Source organism: Pinus tabuliformis, chromosome 4_1 (assembly GCF_031772625.1).
Source record: "Pinus tabuliformis cultivar Carrire ecotype Pingquan chromosome 4_1, CPIR1, whole genome shotgun sequence".
Lineage (NCBI taxonomy): Eukaryota > Viridiplantae > Streptophyta > Pinopsida > Pinales > Pinaceae > Pinus > Pinus tabuliformis.
This window is the reverse complement of record NC_142303.1, coordinates 143,687,294-143,702,902: the sequence shown is the minus strand read 5'-3', so window position 1 is coordinate 143,702,902 and position 15,609 is coordinate 143,687,294.

Here is a 15,609-nt window from a genome sequence, read left to right as displayed (position 1 = left end):
GAATGATTTTGACCAAGTTATATGTGATTTTAGGGCCTAATTATCACTGTTGTAATAAAACAACGCCAAAATGGGGGTTTAGATATCAAACCCTAGGCCCAATGTCTTGTAAATGCACTTGCCAAAATTGCCCAAAAATTCGGAATGAAGATGTCACCTGAAAATCAAACTTTTGGACCTCAAAAACCTGGAAACCACCAAGGAATCAGTCTTGAAAAATTCAGAGGAGGGACTAGGGAAAACTAGGGCAGAAAAGGCCTAAGAAAGCCAACACTAGGCCAAGGAAGGCCAGCGTTGAGGGAAGAGGAGGCTAGGAGGGCAGATCAGGGGACAAAGAGGCAAGAGAGGCCAAAAAGGTTGGATGTTGAGGCTAGAAGGGTAGGCAACTAAGGTTTACGACTTAAAAGCCCACGACCAGCCCTAAGGCAGTCGTCTAGGGTTCAAGAGGGACGCTGAGGCCCTTTTAGGCCACAGCTAGGCCAAATTTGACCTTAAACCCTTTGCGTAGGGGCTAGGAAGGGAGGCTAAGGCCTTAAGGGCTCACGATCTTCCCTAAGAGGGTCAAAAAAGGAGAGGTTGGTCCTATGGAGGCCGACGCAGGCCAAGGAGGGGAGACACTGGCCCTAGGAGGGCTCAATCTAGGCCCGAGATGCTTGAAAAAGTGAAACCCTTGTTTCAAAAAATTATTTCTCTTCCGGATCTGAACTTTGCTACAAAATCTTTAGTGGATAGACTTGAAAATTTTTCTAGAGACTAGATCTTACCCTCAAGGGCCTAGATCTAGCTCTACTTCAACTTGATCTCTTGATCCAAGCTGCAAAAAATGAAAATAAAACACCCAAACCCCAAAACACAAGTTAGAAAAAATAATTTACAAATTAGATTTAAAAAATTATTTACAAGATTTACAAATATACAAAGGTTTTGAAAAAAATAAATTTTGAGAAAAATATTTTTATGGCTCTTTTTTTATGAATGGCTAAAAATACTTTAGAATCCCCAATGTATACTATAGCCTTAGCGAAGATCTAATCCACCATACAAATATTTGGGATCCAAGTAATAGTGATTCCTGCCCAAATTTGTGAACTTGGAGACCAATGACAAAGTACCTGCAAACACTATTTATTTATCTCAAAATAATGTGTTAATCACATGGGGAATCAAACCACCTAAGATTAGACCAAAACTATCAATAATATGATTTTATCTCCATCTAATAAAAAAAGAGATCTTACTAGTATTCAGCACAACATAAAGATGCCCATAGTCAGTACATACCACAAATCAATAAGAAAGAACACCATGAATTGCACCCCAAAGTCTTTATTATGATAGAAGAAATAGTTCCCAGTGGGACAATAACGTTACAAAGATGTTTCAACAAAAATTTTCTAATCAAAGATCATCATGCTAACGACTCAAATGACTCTCCAATTTATAGATCAATCCTCCAAGTGGAAAAATAACGACTAGTTTCACTGGTCCTTGTCAAAATAATCTTGAACGTTGAAAAATATTTGATCATCTTTTAATTTTAGCCCTTGATTTTCTATTTTTGAGGAATTTTCGAATTTATCATTTAATTCCATTTTTATTAGCTTAAAATTAATTATTTTGAGTTAATTCCCTCAAAAATTTGACTTTCACTTAACCACAAAAGTTCAAGAATCCAAATTTTCTTGAAATATACAATATTCCTTTGGTGGAGGACCTTTAAAAATTGATTCCTTTAAAACCCACGAATTTTTCCACTTGGAAAATTAATTTTCCTAAGACAACTTAATTTGACTCTAATTAATTAATTTTCAGGCTTAGGATTTAATTTAATTTTGCTAGAAAAATTAATTAATTTACACATGAGGGGATTTAATAATTTTCCCACCCTCTAATACATAATATTTATACATTTCCAATCCTCAAAGGGGGAATGCACATTTGGCTTACACCCTCAATACACATACCCAATTCTGCAACACAACATGATTTAGTAGACCAAGTGACTTGTAATAAAATAATTTAGTCAACTAGCTTAATTTATTCTCAAATCACTTTTACATTAGACTTGACTAGAACACTAAGACTTACCTAAGACTTTGACGAAGAATTCCACCCTAGCTTTGGGATGAGGCTGGAGGGAAAAACTCTACCGACCATTTGTGATTAGAAACACACATGAGTCAATGAGACGAAAAGCCTCCTAGAATGAAACTTTTCGCTAAAATAATAGGGTTACCTAGATTGTTACATATGCTCAAGGTCTTACTAACATCATTTACATTACATAAGTTGCAGAATAGGTTTACAATGACATGTAGATTGCTAATAGATGACTCGATCCTCTTGAAAAAAATGGAACTTCCTCTTCCTTGGAACTTTGACAAATTAAGTGCAACAATACCAAACAGATACCCAAAATTGGTCCATAAAGAAAAAGATACACAATGGAAAGCATCCCAACCTTTGGAATGCTATCATCATCATTTCCAGGTCTTCCAAATTTCAAACTAGGTGATGACAAGAATCGATTCAACATTTTGTACAAAATGGTAGATAACACCTCCCTTCTTGACGGGACACCTCACTTTAATTGTGTATAAATAAACAAGTCAAGCTCTCATTTGTATTATCCTGTCATATTGATCCATACTGATTGATTATGTTTCCTACGAACATGATTATGTGGCTTACAAACATCATATCTAGTGTTTATCTTGTTCATAGATTCATTTCACCCTCTTTATGATGTGCTTATAGTTCATGTTGGTTAGGATTTCTTGTTGGCTCCTTTCAATCTTTCTCTCTCTCTTTCGTTCATTGTATCCAACTTGTTAATGTCCTCTTTGTGAATGATTAAACCTTAACACTTGAGTCGCCTCAGCAATCCATGGAGGGGAATTTTTATGTCTAGGCACTTTCGAAGAAGTGGTATGGTGGCGATCCCAAGGAGGGACGTGTGGCTATTGGCCATTTAATTCTCCGTTTACAAGTTGGGTTTGGTGGTAGGGTTTTAGGTGTATGTCTTAATTACGGTTTAATGTTTTGTTGTCGCCTCTACACTGACCTCAGGCTTGCGACTAAGGGTTTTCACCTACACCGAGGGGTTTTGGAGGTCATTTCTAATGTGTGATGGTTTTGCTTTGCGATTACTCTGTGTTCTTGCCTGGTTTCCACGATGGATGGTAAGTATTTTGCCCTATCTGCTCCGTATGGTGGTTTAATATGTCTTGTTGGTTCTCTGTGGTGTATTGGTGCTATGTCTCTGTTCGTCCTCCGTGGTCTGTCGTTGCTATGCCTCTTCTCGTTTCCTGTGGCGACTCATTGCTCTAGTGTTTGGAGGGTTTCAGGTCCTCTCCCTCTCGCAAGTCTATTTGTCTATGCTATTTGCTTTGAACTCGTTTTTGTTCATTTTGTGGTGATTTGTTTGTTGATGTGGGGTCTGGTTATGCTTCGACTCTGCAAATCTCAGGTCGTTATTTTGTTGCTGCACAGGACGACTTGGCGCCCTCAATTTTAGGTAAGCTCCTCCTTCCGGTTTCAATTTCTCTCCCAGTTTTTAAAGGTCCTAACGCTCTGGCTCCTTGGTGAGCAGGAAGAGCGTGTTCATGGCTCATTCACTGGTGGAAACCCTCTGTTGTGGGTCTTGGCTCTCGTCCTTCGTTTCAAAAGTGGTTCTTCTCCGGGTAAGATCTTCATTCTCCTTCCTGTTAGCTTTTCTCTATTATCTTTTTGATTTTCGTGGCTCAATACTGACCGCTGCCCTCACTGTGGTGGTGTGCAGGTCTCTCCAGAGAAGCGTTGCTCCGCAGCTTCGTCCTGGTGACTGTTTCACGGGCTTAGGGAAACCCGAGTAGGGTCTTTCCGTAGCTATAGTGGTTTCCTTGCTTGCTTTGTTGTGTGTCTAGTTTTGCAGCAATTGTTCTGTCACTTGCTCTTGTTTGTGCCTCGGCTATACCCTTGATGTTTTGGGTCCTTCGTATCTGTATGTGATCTTCGAGGTGTTCATGCCCTCGCTAGAAGTTTTAGGCATAACCTGTGGACTATAATGTATTTTGATTTCATGGGTTTTGAACCCTTCACGTTTTCCAAATTACAGACTTTTGTACAGTGAATTTTTATTGAACGAAAATGAAAATGTCATGTACAAGAAATGTATTTTTTTTGTTTAAATGCAGAATATAATTAGTACCTAGGATTTGTTTTGTTGAGAAATGAAATCTATGTATTGGCGCACCTCTGTTCGGTTCTTGTCTTGAAAATGCTTCTTGTCATTGAATGCTTGTCGATGTTAGTTCGAATCTTTGAAAAGAAAAATGGTTTCACTGTCTTGCTTTCATTTTGATGCCTGAGACATCTATGCATAGAGAACAAAATGAAATTTAATCTACTATATTAAACGACAGATTTGAATTGTTAGCTATCATAGGAATTTAAATAATTTTGGGTTACAGCTTCTAGGCTCTCTCTCCTCTCTGGATGGCAGCCCTTCCATCATCTTTGATTTTTCCTTTTCAATACATTGTCAGCAGTTCCTTTACAGTTTGAGGAACTGTTCCTCAGTTATTTTTCAGTTACTAAACAATTTCTTCAAACAAGTTCCTAACTAATCCTATTTTGTCTAATTTAAAAAACTAACAATCGTTGATTCAGCCTTAATTAAAAATGATACAAAATGAAACTAAATGAAACAGAAATTTGAAATGTTTTCCTCCCTATCTGTCAAGATAAAATGAAAATAAAAAAAACATCTCCCAGTTGTCGCCTCTTCACTCGGATGCTCCTGCATTAGGCTCCCGAGGTAAATTAAACTCATGGCTCCTGTCCATGAGTTTTTCAATAGAGTACCCGACGCTTTGAATCTGGCCAGAATCTAACCAAGAACTGTCTTCAATAGGATGACCCTTCCACTTGACTAGGTACTGCAAATATTCCTTCCTTTGAGTTCGTCTGGCCACCTGAGCATCTAGGATCTGTTCTATCTCGAGGCTTTGCTAGGGGCATTTGCTTAATCCACAAATCATTCTCTTTCTAGGTGTCCCATGTTCATCTTTTCGAACTATCTTATTCATCTGCCTCAGTGTAGGGGTACAGATCTGCCACATTGAAAATGGGTGAAATTCCAATACCTGGGGGTAACTGCAATTCGTAAGCATTCGCAGAAAACTTTCGAAGAATCTTGCAAGGCCTTTTTCCATTTCAACTTGTTGTATTCACCTTTAGGAACCTTTCCTTGCGTAGGTGTGCTAATACTAGGTCTCCTATGTTGAATTATACCTCCTGTCTTTTCAAATCTGCCTTTTGCTTGTATCTTTGACTGTTGTCCTGTAATTTCAATTTTACCTGTTCATGAAGATCGTTGATTGCCTTTGCAAAATCTTCCCCATCAGCACTCCTACGCTCCAACTGTCCCAAATCCCGTAACTCATGTACTCCACGTGGGTGCATTCCATATAGGATCTGGAAAGGACTATTGCCCGTGCTTCGGTTGGGTGAATTGTTATAAGAAAATTCCGCTTGTGCAAGCACACGATCCCACTGTCGAGAATTTTCTCCAACCAAACTCCTCAACAAGTTTCCTAGACTTCAGTTCACCACTTCGGTTTGACCATCGATCTGCGAGTGATAAGTTGAGCTGAAGTTTAGTTTGGTGTCTAATTTTTTCCATAGGGTTCGTAAAAAAATGTCCTATAAACTTAACGTCTCGATCTGAAACAATAGACTTCGGCAAGCCATGTAATCTGACTATCTCAGTAAAGAACAAATGTGCTACATGTGTGGCGTCACTGGTTTTCCTGCATGGAATGAAATGTGCCATTTTGGTGAAACGATCCACCACCACCATGATGGAATTGAATCCCCATTGTGTCTTCGGCAGACCTAAGACAAAGTCCAAACTGACAGAGTCCCATGGTCTGTTCGGAATAGGTAAGGGTGTATACAACCCTGTGTTCTAGTTGTGTCCCTTTGCAAGCTGACACACTTTGCATCTAGTCACAAACCTCTGTACATCTCTGCGCATCTTTGGCCAATAGTAAAAGTGACTCAACTGATCCAAGGTCTTGTCTATGCCAAAATTTCCGGCTAAACCTCCATTATGCTTTTCCTGGATTAAGTTCTCTCTCATAGAACATTCCGGAATACACAACTGCCCTCCTTTGAACAACAACCCTTCCTGCATATTATAGTCCAGCCATGAACTATTATCTCTCAACAACGGATTTTGGCAAGCTTCATAAGCTTCCTTAAAATCTGCATCTGCCTCATACAAGTCCTTAAGATGTTCAAATCCTAATACTTGTATCGTACTTTCCTATAGGATCAAATTCCTCTTGCTTAACGCATCTGCCACTTTGTTGGCTTGACCGTTGATGTGTTTCAACACAAACGTAAAACTCTGCAAGTACTTCACCCACTTCGCATGTTTATGGTTTAGCTTATGTTGCTACATAATATACTGCAACGCAGAATTGTCTGAAAACAAGACAAATTCATTGGCCAATAGGTAATGCCTCCAATGCTTCAATGCTTGAACCACTGCGTAAAATTCCTTGTCATAAGACGTGTACTTCTGCCTACTTTCATTTAGTTTCTCACTGAAATAGGCTACTGGCTTGTCCTCTTGACTGAGCACTGCACCAATGGCTATCCCACTAGCATCACAACAAACTTGAAAAAGTTTGTTAAAGTCTGGTAACCTCAAAATCGGTTTTTCAGTAATTTTCCTTTTGAGTAGCTGAAAACTCTTCTCTACCATTTCTGTCCAATGGAAAGGTTGATTTGTCTTCTTAATGGTGTCCAGCATGGGTGCACAAATCCCACTGAAAATTGTTAATAAATTTCCAATAAAAACTCGCCAATCCATGGAAACTCCGTACCTCAAACAAACTTTTGGGGGATGGCCAACTAACTATGGCTGCAACCTTTTCCAGATCCATTTTTAGTTCATTCTCGAAAATCACAAATCACAAATAAATTAATTCTTTCTGGAAAAAAAGAACATTTCTTCAAATTTATCAGTAATTTATTCCGTTGTAATTTTTCCAATACATACCTCACATGTCGCCCAACAGAATATGGCACACGTCTATAGGCATGATATCGCAAGTCACCTTGTCCTTGTACTTGCCAATATGAAACTCTACTTCACACTGCTCATCGACCAACAGTTGGTGGCCTTTCTGCAACCACGACACCCTATATGGGGTTGGGTGCTTCAACTTCTTCAAACCCAATTTTCCCACCATTTCAGTAGCTACCAGATTATCAATACTTCCACTGTCTATAATTAATTTGCAGCATTTCCCATGCGACTTGCATACAGTCCGGAACAATGCTTTCCTCTGTGTTTGATCAACTACTTCTTTAGCTAGTTTTAATAATACCTTGTTCAGCACCAAGGCTTCCCTAGTCTCTGGCATATTTTCCACCTCCTGTGGCGGTGCCTCCGCTTCATCAGGCTGAGCAACATATGCTCCCCTCTGCCCAGTTTGTTCATTTTCAGGACATTCAAAGGACCTGTGTCCCCACTTGTGACACTTGTAACACTGATAGGCATTTCCTCTGCCTCTGCCATTACCTCTTCCTCGCTGGTATGACCTTCCTCCTCTGGTGTTACCTTCCCTTTCACTCTGTCCCGAAGTCTTCGAACTACTGCCCTCTTCATTGCTGTTGGCAATCCTACCTTTGCCAAAGGTCTGTCCCCGACCTCTACCAGAACCACATCCTCTTCTGGCATTTTATTTCCTAGCAATATTTTCCTCCGCCTTCAAAGCACTCTGATAAGCTTCCTCTATGGTCTTAGGGGAAAGAATACTAATTTCGTCTAGGATCTCCATCCGTAGACCATTCACAAACCTCGTTGTTTTCTTAGGGGTATCTTCAACATAACCAGCTCTCAGGTTAACTTTATAAAATTCTTCAGTATATTCCTTTACAGTCATCATTCTTTGCTTCAGGTTCTGTACTTGTCTATAAAGGGCAATTTGATAATCTTTAGGCAGAAACTTGCTCTTCATCCTAACAACCATCCTATCCCATTTTTTAATCAATGGTTTGTTTAATCTCTTCCTTTCTTCCTGTACATTGTCCCAACATAGAGCTGCATGTCCCTTCAATTTGGTGACAGCGAACCTGATCCTCTTGTCTTTGTTAATTTCTTCATACTCAAAAAATTTATCTAGCTCACTTATCCAGTCTAACAATGCCTTTGTGGACAAACTGCCATCATAATTAGAGAGCTCTGATCTTGGCTTGCTACTAGCCAATAAAACTGACCTCAATAGTTTAATTTCCGATCCTTCGTCATCTAACCCATTCGTCGTGGCTATGTTTTCCTCCTCACTGTCATCCCCACCTTCTGTATCTCTACGCCTTCCTGCTTCCACTGCTGCAAAACGTGCAATTAAATTCCTAATTTCTTCTCATAGCCCTTCATCTGCTACTCTTCTGATGCCTCTTCCTCGACCCCTTCTTCCTACCTCCATTTTTTTTTTACTGAGAGAAAAGGACAACCTGCTCTGATACCAAAAATTGGTGGCGATCCCAAGGAGGGATGCGTGGCTATTGACCGTTTAATTCTCCGTTTCCAAGTTGGGTTTGGTGGCAAGGTTTTAGGTGTATGTCTTAATTGTGGTTTAATGTTTTGTTGTCGCCTCTGTACTGACCTCGGGCTTGCGACTAAGGGTTTTCACCTACGCCGAGGGGTTTTGGAGGTCATTTCTACTGTGCGATGGTTTTGCTCTGTGATTACTCTGTGTTCTCGCCTGGTTTCCACGATGGCTGGTAAGTATTTTGCCCTGTCTGCTCCGTATGGCGGTTTAATATGTCTTGTTGGTTCTCTGTGGTGTATTGGTGCTATGTCTCTGTTCATCCTCCGTGGTCTGTCGTTGCTATGCCTCTGCTCGTTTCCTGTGGTGACTCATTGCTCTGGTGTTTGGAGGGTTTCAGGTCCTCTCCCTCTCGCAAGTCTGTTTGTCTACGCTATTTGCTTCGAACTCATTTCTGTTCGTTTTGTGGTGATTTGTTTGTTGATGTGGGGTCTGGTTATGCTTCAGCTCTGCAAATCTTAGGTCGTTGTTTTGCTGCTGCACAAGATGACTCGACGCCCTCAATTTCAGGTAAGCTCCTCCTTCCGGTTTCAATTTCTCTCCCAGTTTTTAAAGGTCCTAACGCTCTGGCTCCTTGGTGAGCAGGCAGAGCGTGTTCATGGCTCATTCACTAGTGGAAACCCTCTGTTGTGGGTCTCGGCTCCTGTCCTTCGTTTTGAAAGCAGTTCTTCTCCGGGTAAGATCTTCGTTCTCCTTCCTGTTAGCTTTTCTCTATTATCTTTTTTATTTTCATGGCTCAATACTAACTGCTGCCCTCACTGTGGTGGCGGGCTGGTCTCTCCAGAGAAGCGTTGCTCCGCAGCTTCGTCCTAGTGACTGTTTCGCGGGCTTAGGGAAACCCGGGTAGGGTCTTTCCGTAGCTATAGTGGTTTCCTTGCTTGCTTTGCTGTGTGTCTAGTTTTGCAGCAGTTATTCGGTCACTTGCTCTTGTTTGTGTCTCGGCTATACCCTTGATGTTTTGGGTCCTTCGTATCTGTATGTGATCTCCGAGGTGTTCATGCCCTCGCTAGAAGTTTTAGGCATAACCTGTGGACTGTAATGTATTTTGATTTCATGGGTTTGGAACCCTTCATGATTTCCAGATTACAGATTTTTGTACAGTGAATTTTTATTGAACGAAAATGAAAATGTCATGTACAGGAAATGTATTTTTTGTTTAAATGCAGAATATAATTAGTACCTAGGATTTGTTTTGTTGAGAAATGAAATCTATGTATTGGCGCACCTCTGTTCAGTTCTCGTCTTGAAAATGCTTCTTGTCACTGAATGCTTGTCGATGTTAGTTCGAATCTTTGAAAAGAAAAATGGTTTCACTGTCTTGCTTTCATTTTGATTCCTAAGACATCTATGCACAAAGAATGTAATGAAATTTAATCTACTGTATTAAATGACAGATTGGAATTGTTAGCTATCATAGAAGTTCAAATAATTCTGGGTTACAGCTTCTGGGCTCTCTCTCCCCTCTGGATGGCAGCCCTTCCATCATCTTTGATTTTTCCTTTTCAATACATTGTCAGTGGTTCCTTTACAGTTTGAGGCACTGTTCCTCAGTTATTTTTCAGTTACTAAACAGTTTCTTCAACCAAGTTTCTAACTAATCCTATTTTGTCTAATTTAAAAAACTAACAATGGTTGATTCAGCCTTAATTAAAAATGACACAAAATGAAACTAAATGAAACAGAAATTTGAAATGTTTTCCTCCCTATCTGTCAAGATAAAATGAAAAAAAAAAAAAAACATCTCCCAGCTGTCGCCTCTTCACTCAGATTCTCCTGCATCATGGTAGGAGCAATTGCTATATTTACTTTTTAGGTCCACCATTTTTTCTTTTTGTCAATAGACATCAGACGTGAAATTATTATCCATTTTAGTTTATGCATATGATGTAATGTGGTTCATCTCTTCCACCCTAGGCTATAAGAGCACCTCACTCATTTCAGTGCAAAAAGACATTTTTTATGATATTGCTGCTAAAACCATGCCAAGAAAGGAGTTGTAACAAAATATGGAGTTAAAAGCTCAGAATAAGAGATGTAAAATCACCAACATGTTTTCATTCACAATAACAAAAAGATACAATACAACCAGAAATATAAAACACTAATGAAATTCAAACTATCAAGAAGTAAAGTTCAAGTGCGTTTTTTTCCAAGGGAAAAATTGTAGCTTTGTATTCGATAGAGGAGGAGTTACATTCAATGAATGCCAAGCATCGCTATCATGGGTCTCGGTATATCTCAACATATATCTATCAAAAGATCATTAGAACCTTAACATTCAGAAGTACTATAATTAAAAAGAATTCTAAGCCCAAACAAAAAGGGGTGGGTCGGAAAAAAAGATTGCCATACACGTCCTCTAGAGAGATAACAAAAACAAAAAATTATTACAAAAAATTAAGTGTTATGAAGAGAGGGAAAAATTCCCTTCCATTCTGAGTTCCTCTACAGAAAAATCACTGGCTGACCAAAAACAACAGCTTTAGACAACTCATCAACCTTTGCATTGTGTTCCCTATAAACATGGTGGAAGTTCTCCTTAAAATGACTAGCAGCTTCTTTGAAGTTTTACCATATTTTTCCCATTTGCCAACTTAAACAGCAGTTTTTGAGCATGCAGTTTTGCCCAATTATTGCTATCAAAACTGAAATTCTCCTTCAAAGAGTAGTTGTGAGTAGGAGAAATAAACAGAATATCACCCATACTACATAGAATTAGATTCCTTTGACTTGCCCCCATTGAAAAAACCCCAGGGATAAGATGATCTGTCTCCAGGATTCCAATTTGTCATGTCGGCTTTGTACTAGGAATGTGCTGAAGCTCAGTCCATACACAAATCTGCTTCTATTAAATAGTTCCAGTGGGGAGTAGGTCATGTTCTCAAAGAGAATATGATTACTTGTGATACACAATGCCCAATAGATAGTAATTGGGAGTGCTCTGTGATTTAACAGTAAGGGCTCCTCCATATTCCAATTTATCATGGTAGCTTTATACTAGGAATGTGCTTAGTTCCATATAAAATATGATTTTATAAAATACTTCCAGTGGGAGTAAGTCATGTTATAAAAAAAATGATTCCTTGAGATCAATAATGCTCATTAGACCATAATTGGGAGTGCTCTATGATTCAGCAATAAGGGCTCCTCCACCCACTTTTGAAAGCTTTCTATAAGGGTAGGGCTATTCCAAGAAGCCGAGGTACCTATTAAGGAGGAGGCTTCCTTCCAAACTTCCTTAGAAAATATATAATCAAATAGGATACGCTAAAGAGATTCTTCCTGTGATTTACAAAGTATGAAATAACATAGGCTCAACCAATCTCTCTTTTGCAATATATCCCAAGTGGGAGCTTTGTCTCTAAGAGCTAACCAGAAGAATAACTTGGCCTTCAAAGGAGTGAATTTTCCATAATGGTTTTCACTACCAACATTCTTCTTGAGGCGCTGCTAGGAACATGGCTTAATAACTAGCGCGTGCTATATAAACCACTGTAGGATTTTGAGACCACACAAGTTCATCTTCTTGCAATCTTAATTTTATGGAACAAATAGACATCTAATCACCAATGAGTCCCATTACTTTGCCATTTCCCTTAAGATCTAGAAGAATAACTTGGCCTTCAAAGAAGTAGATTTTACTCAATGGTTTTCACTACCAACATTCTTGAGGCTCTGCTAGGAACATGGCATCATAACTAGTGCATGTTGTATAAACCTCTGTATGGTTTTGAGACCATACAAGTTCATCTTCTTGCAACCTTAATTTCATAGAACAAATAGACAATCTAATCAACAATGAATCCCCTTACTTTGCAAATTGTCCATCAAGATCTAATTCTCTTTCCTGCACTCAACCCTGGTTCCAGAAATTTCCCTTACATTCTCCTAAAGCATCTTCTAAAGTCACAATGCCTTTGAATCTGAGGATGGCGATTAGATCATTCAACAACCTATGTTCTCCATTACTACAGATCCATGGATCCTCCCCTATTTGGGTTTTTCAGCCAATTCCAAATTTCCAAGCAAGCCACTTACCTATTAGGAAAAAGTGAGAGTGAGAGCTTTCCAAATTATAGAAGTTCCTGCTAGTGACTTTGTTTTGGCTCTGATCTAATCTTCAAAGTAAAGGGGGTGAAGATACTTTGACTTACATCTTGCCATAACCTTGGATAGTGTATGACCTTCTGAAGGGTCACAAGTGTCTTTTTACAGGCTAACACTAGGACTATTTGAAGGTTTTTTTTCAGCTAAACTCCACTTTCTCCTATAAAAGCTATGGGTGAGGGGGACATGACCTTCTTAGGAAATTGGAAACTATAACATAATCCGATGACATAATTTTAATAGCTAATAATACTAACATCACAAAATGACATTGACTGAATATTTTTCTCTAAAACTAATGCACTAGTGTAAATTACAAATTTAAAGTCAAGATACTAGAAGACTGTATTGTCATTCATGTATAAAAAAATAAACAACTGTAATTGATTGTCATCTTCACCCAATTGTTGATTTGGGGTAGTATCGGATGTGCTCTAGCCACGAAAATTGGTAGAGAGACTAAAGCACACGAGATCTCCAATACTCAGAAATGGTTTGGGCAGAATCTAACCAATTTGGGAGATATTAAAATAATTAATATTTTTAATGGAGCCCCTAAGTCTAAACTTATGGAAAATAAAATATTAATATGAATTAATATAAAAATGAGTTAGAATGTTCCAAAAGTCATGGATCAAGCCAGATCTAATCTTAGTCGTTGATTAGGGACTTAATTTCGGTCGTTGAATTGTCAACGAGAAAAGTATAAGAGGAGGCTTGAGGGTCACTTGGAGAATACACCGAGTTGATCAAGAATTCGATTTTGTGGGGCAAGGCTTGCAGAAGAAATCAAAGGAGTGATCAGAGTTGCAGTTGAGGGGCAGTGAATGCAGTAGCAAAGACGCAGAGATAGTACTAGGAGCATCAGCGCAGAAGCCGGGAGAGGGTTGACGCAGAGCCAACTAGAGGCCACGCAGAAGCAGCCAGAGGCCACGCAGAAGCAGCCAGGAGCTGCGCAGAGCCTAAGGAGGGCCAGCGTGGGAGACAAAGAGCCTCCAGAGGCTAACGCAGAGACTGACGCTGGGCCAAAAACGCTAACACTGGGCCAGAGTGGCTGATGTAGACCCTAGAGGTTGACGCTGGGAGATTTCGTGGGGCAAATTGGGGCTGATATTTGTCTCCGACTGAGAGGTACTACTGCTGAGGGCATTCTCTATTGGGTGAGCCATTTCTGCCACCCAGATTGTATTCTGAAACTACTTAATAATAAAACCCTCAGATAGCTACATCGGTTTTCCTGCATTGGGTTTTTCCGGGGACATTAGTCCAAAAATAACGGTGTCACTTGTGTGCTTGTTTTTCCTTCAATTGATGATCTGTATGTGTTGAAACTGTACTTGTATTTATTTTCTGTATTTACATGGTAAATAACTTGTTAATTAACAGAACAAGTAGAAAGAAATAAATCAGAAAGTACAGGAAGGATTTCTAAAAGTTAGACTTAAAAATTCCAACATGGTATTAGAGCGTGGTTGTAGATCACAGGATAACTGAAGGCATCAGCCGAGCAGAGCAGCAGCAGAAACAACTGTCCCGAGTGACAGAAGTTGTTCCTAGAGGAAAATCAACAAGGAAGGGGTGACGCAGTGCCTGCATCATCAGTTCGAGCTGGGAAGAGGATCAACGCAGTGGCAGAGAGGAGCAGACCTGACCTACGCAGTGCCCGGTCACCTTTCTCAGTCAGGAAGGATTGACGCCCGTGGCCAGGAGGTGCGGATTTTGCTAGTGCCGGGATTGCGCAGAGCCTAGAGGCTCTAACCTTCAGTTTGTTGGGGCATAGGAAGTTGTGGGTAAGTTGCGGAGTGAAGCTGGTGGAGTACTGTAGTCAGAACAGTACCTAGTAGGGAGGGACCAAGGAGGAGGGAGTTGTTGCCGAGGATTTCTAGCCAAGAAATCCAGATCAATGGTGCAGCTGCACTAACAATCGGAGTGGGAGCATCTCGACATTGGCAAAGGGGTTTCCAGGAGGGAATTGAGGCTCAGAGGGAGTCACGCCGAGAACTTCCAGGAGGGAAGTAGAGAGACTTCGAAGAGTCGAAAGAGGACCAGCGAAATGGCAGTGAATGGGGTAAGAGATCAGGACAGACTGGACGGAGCCTCAAACTTCGTAGTCTGGAAGGACGGGATCTTATCCGTTCTAGACAAAAATCATTTCAAGCACTTCGCCTTAAACACAATAGCGATACCAATTGACCCGGCTGAGAACGAAAAGTATGAGTAGGCAATGGCAAGGGCCAAGAGCATCATCCTTGATAGGTCAAGGACCATGTAGTACCACATATTGCCAAAAAGGACACGGCAAATGCGATGTGGGAGGCCTTGACGAAATTATATCAACATACTTCCATGCAAAGGAAGATGCTACTAGAAAATCAGCTGCAATCATACCAAATGAAGAAGGGAGAACAAATAGACACCTTCCTCGGTCGATTGAAGGAGATCCGAGATCAGCTGACTTCCATAGGGGCCACGCCGGATGGGGAGATGTTGGTGAGGACCACATTGAACACAGTCTCAGAGGATTGGGAGGTATTTGTCCAGAGCATACTGGGCAAGTTGACCCTACCAGATTGGGAGAAACTATGGGCGGCTCTTCGTCTAGAAGAGATCAGAAGGCTGACCAAGGCGGGAAGCAGCGGCAAGGGGGTCAGAATCAAGGAGGAGGAAGAGGAGGAGGATGCCCTAGCATCTGAGGGAAAGCAGGAGAAATGGAAGAAGAAGGACCTCACCAATGTCAAATGCTTCCATTGTGGGGAACTGGGTCACTATGTGAGCCAATGCTCGAGGAAGAAGAGCAAGGGAGAGGCTTCTAAGACCAAGGTTGCACTAGCAAAGGCAGAGAAAGAAGTGGAGACAGATGATGACTGTGCCATGAGTGCTCATACGCCACTTGAGA